Source organism: Canis lupus, chromosome 24, assembly GCF_011100685.1.
Source record: "Canis lupus familiaris isolate Mischka breed German Shepherd chromosome 24, alternate assembly UU_Cfam_GSD_1.0, whole genome shotgun sequence".
Classification (NCBI taxonomy): domain Eukaryota; kingdom Metazoa; phylum Chordata; class Mammalia; order Carnivora; family Canidae; genus Canis; species Canis lupus.
This window is the reverse complement of record NC_049245.1, coordinates 11,636,033-11,646,867: the sequence shown is the minus strand read 5'-3', so window position 1 is coordinate 11,646,867 and position 10,835 is coordinate 11,636,033.

Genomic DNA, 10,835 nt, shown 5'->3' with positions numbered 1-10,835 from the left:
AGAGAATGTAGTAGTCTACCTGAGGGGTCCTAGAGGGTGGGGCATAATGGGAAGGAAGAGAGGATATAATCTCACAGAATGAACCAACACGGTGTTCTACTTGATTCTGGGTATATGTTGGTCATGTTTTAGAAGGTACTAACTTCCACCATTGTAAAACAAAATGAAGCAGAAAAAAAGAACAAAAAACAAAACCCCATATCTCATATATCTACCAAAATTTAATTGAATACATTGAAGGGAATCCAGAAGTGAAAAATATATCTATGACATGTAATTGTAGAAATATGAAAGTGGAAAAGGAAAAAACTTAAAAATGAAGAGCTGGTAAAATATTGTAGTTTAGGTGGGGTAAAAGGACCCTCTAGTTTTATATAGTATTTTCCCTCAGTCCTGGAGCTTTCCAGTGCTGCTTGGTCAAGAACTTCTTCTTCCCCTGTTCTTCCAGCTGGTCTTCTGTGGGAGGGTCTGCTGTGCTGATTCTCAAGTGTGTGCACCTGGGCAGAGATGCCCTGCCCCCTGCCAGGTGTGGGGCTCAGTGGGAGCTGTTGACCCCATGAGGCCTTTGTTCCCCAGCAGCCTGGCCTCACTTAGGCACAAGGTGACACAAGGAGGAACAACAACACTGGTGGCGGCCAGATTTCCTGCTCTGGAATTGAGCTCCCTGCATGTAACTAACCACAGTCTCCCCATCCGCACTGGCCTGGATGCTCCGGGGGCTGCAGGGGCGCTGATCTGCACAGCTTGGGGGCACCTGGCAGCAGGAGAGTCCTCACTGTCCTGTGCCCTCCCCACCTCCACCTGTCCTGGGGTGGGGAGGGGGCGGGGGGTGGATGGGAAAGTCAGGATTGCTGGCTTTGTCTGCTTGGGTGCCCTGGGATCCGGGGCCCTGTGCTTCTGCTTCCATTGGTGCACATCTGCCTTCACCAAGAGAACATGCCTAGGCTAAACTGTTGGAAGGATAGGAAAGTAAGATGGAGAAGAATGTTTAGCTTCTATGTATTTCTGTCTTTCACTCAAGAGAGGAAATAATCAGATTGAAATATTTTACTTTTCTTAAAGAATTATCATTAATCATTCATACTTAGATATCAGCAAGTTTTTTGAGAAGACATATTCATACATGAATGTCTTAAGCAAAATTTGATTTGGCCCTAGAATTCTGAGCACACCAAATAACTTAAGATAAATTTTATTTTTCATATTGTATCATCCCTTCGATGTTTAAGAAAACTAAAGAAAATAAGATAAAAAGCAAATAAAAATGAAGGGTGAGTGCTGAAGGCTGGTTGGTCTATAATGGAAAGAGTTGTGTGGGCAACTTAAGTTGAACATGTGAAGACAAAGTTTAGGTGTTCATTAGTGCAGGCATGGCCTTGGCTGAGGCTGGAAGTAGATATTGCATGGAACTTATTTCATCCAGTTGCATTCCATCAGTTTCTCTGACAGTTTGACTTTTTCTTTATGGCTGTTGAACAGCATAGGATGACATGAGTGCTTTTCTGTTTGTGCCATGGATGGTTGACAGAATGCTGAATTTTTGTCTCATCTCCACATGTTACCGAATTGAACTTTTTTTCTGACTTACAGTGAAAAGATCTGGCTTGTGTTCCATTTTTGGGTTAATTAACAAAGGAGTGTCATCCAGATCAAATAGGGATGGATGTCTACTAGCTCCTCTTCACCAGTAGGCTCCTGAATTTTGAGGGGCTATGAGAGAGGGAAAAGAAAGGAAGTATTTTAGGGTATCCCATTTCAAGCCTGAGTCCTTACTATGTCTCCATATATTCTTGTGCCAGTAAGTAAACTGAACCCTTAAAAAACATCCAAGTGTTTAACCTGAGCTTAAATAAAACATGGAAAGCATCATGTATCAAAATTCTCACCGGACTTTGACAAGGGTACAACAGTTTATACCTAGAGACTTACACAAATACTATAACAGCTAAGCAACCCTAGTCTATATGCCAGTGGAACTCAGGATAATAAAAGCAGTATGTATTCTCTTCAAAGTTTCTAACCTCAGAAGGAATTCCTAGATATAATAGGTATGTGGGAAAAAAAAATCTGTTGACAGGACAACAATTCATTCACTTCCTAACATGACTAGTCATGTACTGTACTTCAGTATAAACAATAAGGTTATTGTTTGGATGGGAAAACAAGCAATTTGCTGGAAGGCGAAAAGGTGAAAATGTTCTATAAGCTGATTTTGTTTTGGCAGGCTGCACGTCATTTTCTAGGTAGTTTTAGAAGCTATATTTAATAGATACACATTTAATGATTTGGCCACTTGTAAAAGTTAGAATTCCTTCTAGTTTTCTTATTGCTTTGGTTTAGGATATCTTTAATTGCTTGTTTTTATGTATCGAGAGCCAGTGGCTCAATGTTTTCATTGAGTTAGGACAGTAGAGCTTCAGATAACATTGTTTTCTTTCTCTTCATCATTGAAGCATTGGGGATTTATGGCTGTAAATCCTTCAAAAGTGACATGCTAATTAGTTAATGTGACCCAGCATTGTGATTAATGCAACTTGGTAAATTATGCTCTACCCAGAAGACTTTGCCAGAGCAGCCTCGAGGTTCAGGTACTCTCCTTCCTTTATTTTGCATCAATTTCTTGGTGGATGGTGAGTCAATCAGGAAGGTGTAGGGAGGAGAAGAGAAAGAACTCCACACTCTGAGAGAAAGAATAGAAATTTGGAAGGCCCTATTCAAGGTCCAATACTGCATTTCAGGGTTCTACAGATTTAGAGGTTTCTTTAGTGGTTAATGGTGTTTGGATATTTATAAGTTGGGCTTGGGGTTACATACTGATCCCCAAATAGATACCGCTCATACAGCATTTGAATCTATTTTTACAATTTTCTTAATTAAAACATACCTTAACTGGCTAGATGTTTTTCTCTGAAATTCTGAACCTAAGGACCTATTTTTGTTTAATTGACTTTTAATTAAAAAAATTAATAAATATGGCCCAATTTGTATTTTCTCTCTAAGCACAAAATGGCAGGGATCCAACTATCTTCAGTTTTTCCAGGAGAAAAGAGAAGTCTTTTGGACACACACAGTGAATAAGCTTTCCCCAACCTGCTCCTGTCACTTTCTATCCTTCCTTCCCTAAGTATCTTTCTTTTTTTTTTTAAGATTTTTATTTATTTTAGAGAGAAAAAACAGTGGTGAGGGGTAGAGGGAGAGGGAGAGAGTGTATCTCAAGCAGATTCCCATGTGGAGCTCAATCTCAGGACCCTGAGATCATGACCTGAGCTGAAATCAAGAGTTAGACACTCAACTAACTGAGTCACCCAGGCGCCCCTGAAGTAACTAAGTTTCTGAGAAAGATTTAGGCAAGTTCTCAAGTGGTAGGTGTTGGGAATCCAGCCTCTTCTATTCTGTCTACAGAAACTTTTATGGGCGCCATGGTCAGACTGGATGCTTCTTCCTGCATTTGTTTATAGGTTCCTCCCAAGTATTTGGATCTCTCTGGTTTCTATTTGAATGTCTGCGGCTGAGAGCAACCATATGAGCAAAAATAGTCTAGGGGCAAAACAACCTCAGACAGACTGCAGTGAATAGAGGACTGCAGCCTGAAATATCTGCATTGTCATCAGTCAGTGCAAAAAGGAGGTCAGTGAATGTTTCTGGATTTGCAGCATAGGCAGGATATGGAATCTTGGAAGGTTTTTTATTGTATTGATATCCATGTGATTTGAGGGGGGTGGGGGGGTTTGCTAATAGTTCTTGCTGCTGACTTGGAGTGCCAGAGTAAACAGTAGTGGCTAGGGGGAAAAAAAAAGCCCTCTGGAACTTATTTAAAGAATGCTAAAAGGAGATTTTTTTCTGCCAACCTGGGCTTCATCTTTCAATCCACAACTGAGCGACATGGAGACAGAGACAGATAGGCTGTAGTCTGGCGGATAATTCATAAAAGAAGAATCACCATTTTCAATTTAATTTTTAAATTTTTACAATTTAATTAATTTTCAATTTAATTTTGGTTTGATTATTGATCTGCTTATCATTCTCTTTACTATGTGCTCATCATGAATTATGTCATTATATTCCCTTGAACAATATTTGAAGTATGTACTATTATGACCCCAGTTTATAGATGGGGAAACTGATGCACAGACAGTAGGTGATTTGCTTATGGATATATGTCTGACAAGTGTATATGAACTCAGGAAGACTAGTTCTGAGCACCATGTCATGTAATTACTCAATATTTTTATAATACTAACCTTTGTTTCTTTATATCACTTGATGTTTTCCTTTTTCATGTAGGCTACCTTTGAAAATGCCTGGAATCTAGATCAGAGGGTAGTAAGAGATCAATCATCTGGCTGATCAGAGTCAAGTTTGCGGGATATTGGAGAATTTTAGTACTCCTGCTAACACTTTCACTAATTAATACAGATAATCAGGAATTTGCTCTATTCCAATTTGTAAAGTTAATTTACTATTTCTAAGAAATAATTCCCTTTAATGCTTTTCAATTCATAAAAATAATTCCTGGAATTTAGAGGTATACTCTGTTCCAAAGAACTGAAAATCTTGTCTAACATTTTTTTTTTTTTTTGGAATAATAGGTAAAATTTTGGCACCTGTTTGAACTTAGAAATTCCCTGTAGGTTGGGATAGAGGTGTGTGTGGGAGGGATCTCAGCATAGTGATGATACTGATGGGCTATAACAACAGGAACTAGGTCTTGGCTTTGACACTCTTTTTTGTATATAAATGACCTTTACATGCCTCATTTTCCTCATCTGTGAAATGGAATAACAGAGCCTATTTCATGAGGTTGCTTTGAGGTTCATATAAGGCATTTTAAGCTTTGGAAAGCATGTTTTGTATTAGAAAGCGCTCAATAAATGTTAGATGTTTTTACTCATTCTTAAAGGTTCTCCATGTAAAGTTAACCTAGTGCAAACTGTGTGCACTTTCCAAATAAAATATCCTAGAGGATTATATTCCTCAATGATATAAGATTGTCTAAGTTTCAGGCATTTAACTTCACATATTGTTGATACTACCTTCCTGCAGTCTGGCAGGCTAGAAACAGAAGTGTCACCTTTAGTATCTCTCTCTTTTTCATTCTGTATATAAAATCTGTTGCTCAAACTTATAAATCATTCCTCCCTTATGACTCTGAAATTGCCTGATTAAGTGTCTCAAGTTAGAACTACTTGGTACCCTGTGTATAGAAGTTCTTCCAAACTCCCACCTCCCACCTCTACCTGGACCCACCCCTCACTCACAGCATCCCTGGCAGCTGTTCTATAGAAGGTTCCTTTTCAGGCAGCCCAGGTGGCTCAGTGGTTTAGCGCCGCTTTCAGCCCAGGGCCTGATTCTGGGGACCCAAGATCGAGTCCCACGTCAAGCTCCCTGCATGGAGCCTGCTTCTCCCTCTGCCTGTGTCTCTGCCTCTCTCTCTCCCTCTCTCTGTCTGTCTCATGAATAAATAAAATCTTAAAAAAAAGAAGTTTCCTTTTCTTCCTCAGTTGCCTTCTGGAATCTCTCCAGATATTCTGACTCCAAACACAACCTGGTCCTGCCTGCCCAGTTCAGTGGCTTTCATTTCTGAGCAAGTTCTTATATTTCATGTATACTTGGGTGCTTTGAATCTTTAAATAATCCCCCACTTCCAGAGTTTAGCCCTGACTAGTATAACAACTTCAGGTTTTGTTTTCCCCTCACACAAAGCTTTGGGCCAGTCCCAACTCTTTGAGAGTCAGCCTTGCCAAGCTGGGCATATGCAACATTGTCAATTAGAGTGCTGCTGCTTACAGTGGAGATTTCATTAAAACATGAGATTGTAGATTCGTAAGTCTCAGATAGAGCCTGAAATTTCGTATTTCTAGCAAACACCCAGGTTAAGCAGGTGCTGCTACAAATGCCAAGACTGTAGATCTCCTGAAGAAGCCCTTAACTCTTCCCCCTGCCTTTCATCCAGACTTCAACTGTCCTACTGCCAGAGCTAGTCCCTCAAATAATCCTGCTTCTTTATCTTTAATGGCTCCCCATAGCTGATAGAAAAATAATCCAGACATGTTTGCAGAGCATTTGGGGCACTCTATTTAAAATCCTGTTAAATATTCTGGGGCATCTGGGTGGCTTAGTTGGTTGAGCATCCAACTCTTTATTTTGGCTCAGGTCATGATTTCAGGGATGTGAGAGCGAGCCCTGCATCAAGCTGCACACTCAGCATGGAGTCTGCTTGAGACTCTCTCTCCCTCTGCCCCTCCCCCCCATAAATAAATAAATAACTTCCAAAAAACCTATTAAATATTGAAAGACTTAATTCCTCATATTCCCTCCACTCTTGGTAAGCTTTAGTCACCCCTTTGCACACTAGTTGGGACCTCTGATAAGCCCCTTTGGTCCTTTATAATCACGGAGAATAAGTGTTTGTACATCTCGCTGCTCTGAAGAGCTTTGTGAGGGTCCACTTGTGCAATCCTTGTCTAAATAGAGCCTGATCACATGGTTTGTGTTAGACTCTGAGTAACCAGGGCATGGCCACACTGGTGGAGTCAGAAGAATGATTGTGATGGATAGCTTTGTTGTAAACCATTTAAAAATATCTGGGGGAGGGGGTGGCGAGAGGCCATTTTGGGGGAAGAGGATGATTGTAAATAATAGAGCTAAGTCTACCAGATTCAGAACTGAGAAGAAAAAAAAAAACACTAAGCCTCCCCACTGAGAATTTTAAAAATTAACTGAAGACTTCTGTCAGCTTTCCTCTGTTACAAACTTGAAAAAAGTGTTGTTTCTAGGACACCATGGATCTGAGAGAAATATATCCTTAATGGCTGGGTATTAGTGTTTGAAGATTGATAGAATTTTACTGATTCTGTCTTCATATGATGGCTCTATGATAATGTTTACACAATATTTTGAATTCCTTTCATTTTGTCTTTGATATAGTCCTTAGAACTCATCACTTGAAGATTATATGGGGATTCATTTTTTCCCATTATGATATGATTAAATTGCTTATTTTATTACGCTTTTAAAAACTTAAAGCTAAAATTTTATTAAAACATCACATTTCTGCATACCAGTGTCAGTGCCCACCTTTTTAAAAGGTTTAATTTTAATCACCCAGTGCTTATCATGACAAGTGTGCTCTTTAATCCCCATTACCTATTTCAGCCATTCCCCTACCTACCTCCACCAAGATAACCATCAGTTTGTTCTCTATAGTTAAGAGTCTGTTTCTTAGTTTATGTCTCTGTCCATTTTTCCCCTTTGCTCATTTTTCCCCTTTGTTTCTTAAATTCCACATATGTGTGAAATCACATGGTATTTGTCTTTCTCTGATGGACTTAAATTTTACTTAGAAGTATACTCTCCAGCTCCATCCATTTTGTTGCAAAGGGCAAGTTTTCATTCTTTTTTTATGGATATATAGTATTCGTGTGTGTGTGTGTGTGTGTGTGTGTGTGCCATATCTTGTTTACCTCTTCATCAATCGATGGACACTCGGGCTGCTTCCATATTTTGGCCATTATAAGTCATTCTTTATTGCTACAGTAAACATAGGGGTGCATTTATCTCTTTGATTTCATGTTTTTGTATTCTTTGGGTAAAATCCCAGGAGGGCAATTGCTGGATCTTAGGTATAGGGTAGTTCTATTTTTAACTTTTTGGGGAACCTCCATACTGTTTTCCAGAGTGGTTGTACCAGTTTATATTCCCACCAGATATACAAGATGACTCATTTTCTCTATATCCTTACCGAAATTTGCGTTGTTGACTTTAGCAGTTCTACAGGTGTATGGTGATATTTCAGTGTAGTTTTGATTTGCATTTCACTGATGATAAGCAATGATGAGCATCTTTTCATATGTCTATTGGCCATCTGTATATCTTCTTTGAAGACACGTCTATTCATGTCTTTGACCCATTTTTAAATTGGGTTATTTGGTGTTGAATTGTTTAAGTTCTTTATGCATTTTGGATACTAACCCTTTATTGGAAATACCATCTGCAAAGCTCTTCTTCCAGTCCATAGGTGATCTTTTAGTTTTGTTGATTGTTTCCTTCACTGTATGGTACGATTTTTTTTACAGAGCTTTTTTTTTTTATATATATAGTCCCAATAGTTCATTATTTATAAAGATTTTATTTATTATTCATGAGACACAGACAGAAGGCAGAGACATTGACAGAGGGAGAAGCAAGCTCCCTGCAGGGAGCCTGATGTGAGACTTGATCCCAGAACTCCAGGATCACACCCTGAGCTGAAGGCAGACTCTCAATTGCTGAGCCACCCAAGTGTCCCCCAATAGTTCATTTTTGTCTTTGTTTCTCTTCCTCAGGGGACCTCTCTAAAAAAGTTGCTACAGCTAATGTCAAAGAAGTTACTGCTTGTGTTCTCTTCTAAGATTTTTATGGCTTCAGGTCCAACATATAGATCCTTAATCCTTTTGGAGTCAAGTCATGTGTATGCTGTAAAAAAGTGGTCCAGTTTCATTCTTTTGCATGTAGCTGCCCAGTTTTCCCAATATGGTTTGTTGAAGATATTGTCTTTGTCACATTGGATATTATTTCCTGCTTTGTCAAAGATTAATTGACCACATAATTGTGGATTTATTTCTGGGTTTCTATTCTGTTCTGCTAATCTATGTGTCTATTTTTGTAGCAGTACCATACTGTTTTGATTACTGCAGCTTTATAATATAACTTGAAATCTGGAATTGTGATGCCTCCAGCTTTGCTTTGTTTTTTCAAGATTACATTGGCTATTCAGGTTCTTTGGTAGTCCCATACAAATTTTAGGGCTATTTGTTCTAGTTCTGTGAAAAATACTGTTGGTATTTTGATAGAGATTGCTTTAAATCTGTAGATTGCTTTGCATATGGATATTTTAACAATATTTGTTCTTCCAATTCATAAGCTAGGAATATCTTTCCATTTCTATGTCATCTTCAGTTTCTCTCATCAGTGTGCTATAATTTTCAGAGTTCAGGTCTTCCACCTCCTTGGTTAGGTTTATTGCTGGGTATCTTGTTATTTTTGGTGGGACTATAAATGAGTTTATTTTCTTAATTTCTCTTTATCATGCTTCATTATTAGAGTATAGAGATGCAACAGATTTCTACACATTGAATTTGTATCCTGCAACTTCAATGAATTCATTATCTGCTTTAGTAGTTTTTTGGAGTCTTTAGGGTTTTCCATATATAGTATCATATCATCTACAAATAGTGAAAGTTTTACTTTCTCTAACTGATTTGGATGCCATTTATTTCCTTTTGTTGTCTGATTGCTGTAGCTAGGACTTCCAGTACTACATTAAATAAAAGTGATGACAGTGGACATCCTTGTCTTGTTTGTGACCTTATGGGAAGGGCTCTCAGTTTTTTTTCCCATTGAAGATGATGTTCACTGTGGGTTTTTCACAGAAGGCCTTTGTTATGTTGAGGTATGTTCCTTCTAAACCTAATTTGCTGAGGCTTTTTATCATGAATGGATGTTGTACTTTGTCAAATGCTTTTTTTTTTTTTTGCATCTGTTGAAATAATCATATGGTTTTTATCCTTTCTCTTTATGTGATATATCACAATGATTGATTTGCAAACACTGAACTACCCTAGCAACTCAGGAATAAATCCCAATTGATCATGGTGAATGATTTTTTAAAGTATTATTGGATTCAGTTTGCTAGTTTTTGTTGAGAATTTTTGCATATATGTCCATCTGAGATACTGATACTGAGATACTAGTTTTTTGTTCGTGTGTTTGTTTGTTTTGTGGTGTCTTTATCTGGCTTTGGTATCAGGGTAATATTGGTCTCATAAAATGAATTTGGAAGTTTTCCTTCTTCTTCCTCCTTCTTCTTCTCCTTCTTCTTCTTTTCTTCTTCTTCTTCTTCTTCTTCTTCTTCTTCTTCTTCTTCTTCTTCTTCTTCTTCTTCTTCTTCTTCTTTTCTTTCTTCTTCTTTTTTGAAACAGTTTGAGAAGAATAGATATTAACTCTTCTTTAAATGTTTGGTGGACTTCAACCATAAAGACATCTGGTCCCAGACTTTTGTTTGTCGGGAGTTTTTTGATTATTGATTTAGTATCTTTGAAGGTACTCAGTCTGCTCAAATTTCTATTTCTTCCTCTTTCAGGTTTGGTAGGTTCTGTTTCTAGGAATTTATCTATTTCTTCTAGGCTGTCCATATAATTTTTCAGAATATTCTCTTACATTGTTGTATTTCTGTGGTATTGGTTGTTATTTCTCCTCTTTCATTGGTGCTTTTGGTTATTTGTGTCCTTTCCCTTTTTTTTCTTGATAAATCTGGATAGAGTTTTATCAATTTTATTATACTTTCAAAGAACCAAATCCTGGTTTCATTGATCTATTCTTTTTTTTTTTTTTTTTTTTTTTTTTAAATTTATTTGTGATAGGCACGCAGTGAGAGAGAGAGAGGCAGAGACACAGGCAGAGGGAGAAGCAGGCTCCATGCACCGGGAGCCCGACGTGGGATTCGATCCAGGGTCTCCAGGATCACGCCCTGGGCCAAAGGCAGGCGCCAAACCGCTGCGCCACCCAGGGATCCCTCATTGATCTATTCTATTGTCTAATTTCTATACCATTTATTTCTGTTCTGATTTTTATTATTTCCTTCATTCTGGTGGTTTGGGGTTTTGTTTGTTCTTTTTCTAACTCCTTTTGGTATAAGGTTTGGTTGTTTATTTGAGGTTTTTCTTGCTTCTTGAGGCAGGACTGTATTGTTCTAAATTTCCCTCTTAGAACAGTTTTTGCTGCATCCCAAAGGTTTTGAACCATTGTATTTTCATTTTCATTTGTTTCCATGTACTTTTAAAAATTTCTCTTTTAGG